Here is a 1,500-nt window from a genome sequence, read left to right as displayed (position 1 = left end):
CTCCAGCCGATATAGAAGCGTTGTATATGATATATCATCGGTGATTGTTACCTGCAATGGACGGGAGTCATATACATGTAAGAGATTTATCTTTCGTCCATGCAAAGTCGCTAGATCCAGAATTCACCATAGCATTGTTAGCAATGGTTTATAATAACGATTATCACTACTAACTGCACACACGCACGCGTATCTGTGTCCCTGTATAGGATGCATGTGAGTGTGTATGGTTGTGCGCGTGCGTGCTTGAGTGTAACAGACAAGTGTAATTCTGTATGCATATAGTGAATTAGATATTATAGAAGCGATACTACTTGAAATTTGATCGATATTTTGAATCCCTATTCCTATACACACACACACACGCATATGCATGTGTGTGTGTGTGTGTGTGTGTGTGTGTGTGTGTGTGTGTGTGTGTGTGTGTGTGTGTATGACGGGTTACTTTCAGGTTCTGTCTACTAAATCAACTCAAAAGGCTTTGGTCAGCCCTAGGATATAGTAATAAACACTTGCCGAAGTTTCTACACAGGGAGACTGAACCCGGATTCATGTGGTTGGGAAGCAAATTTCTTACCATACAACCTAGGACTATCTTCATATATAGAAAAAGGGAGAGATGTACAAAAATGTACAAAGAGAAATAACTGAGAGATATGTAATTGAACAACATAGACAAATACAGGTATATCGAACACCATACAATATAAATTCCATATTTATTACAATTATCTTTGTCAGTGGAGGGTGTATCATAAGTAGCATGGCAATTAAGACCAGCTCCCCTTCAGAAGTGGAGATGATCTCACGATTCAAAAATTCTCCAAAATAGACCCGCCGTTAAGGAAAAGGACATACTTATTGTCTGGAGATAAGGAAATAGTCGTGGATACGTGTTTTTGCTTCAATAGCAATCATCAGTACGGTTATTGTCCAACCTTATCAGCAGAGCCAAAAGACATCGGCTTAAATATATGCATGTGTGGGTATGTATATTTGTATATCTGTGTGTGTATGTGTGTGTGTGTGTGTGTGTGTGTGTGTGTGAGTGTATGTGTGTGCGTCTGTGCGTATGTCTGTCTGTGTGTGCGTATGTCTGTCTGTGTGTGCGTATGTCTGTCTGTGTGTGTTAGTGTGTGTGTGCGTGTGTGTGTGAGTGTGTGTGTGTACACGTACGTTAGTATCGAGCAGTAAGAATGAGTGCTCAACACTGCATTGGTGGATTTATTCTTTTATTCTTTTATTTGATACATTCATTTGCTGCGGCCATGCTGGAGCATCGCCTTAGGTCGAGAAAATCGACTCCAGGATTTATTCTTTGTAAGCCTAGTACTTACTCTATCAATCTCCTTTTCCGAACTGCTAAGTTAAGGGGACGTAAACACACCAGCATTGGTTGTCAAGCGATGGTGGGGGCACAAACACAGACACACAAACATGCACATACATATATATATATATATATATACGACGGGCTTCTTTCAGTTTCCGTCTACCACA

The sequence above is a fragment of the Octopus bimaculoides genome, chromosome 2, assembly GCF_046866305.1.
Source record: "Octopus bimaculoides isolate indiv1 chromosome 2, ASM4686630v1, whole genome shotgun sequence".
Classification (NCBI taxonomy): Eukaryota; Metazoa; Mollusca; class Cephalopoda; order Octopoda; family Octopodidae; genus Octopus; species Octopus bimaculoides.
The sequence above is the reverse complement of the archived record's forward strand: the minus strand, read 5'-3'. Positions refer to the sequence as shown.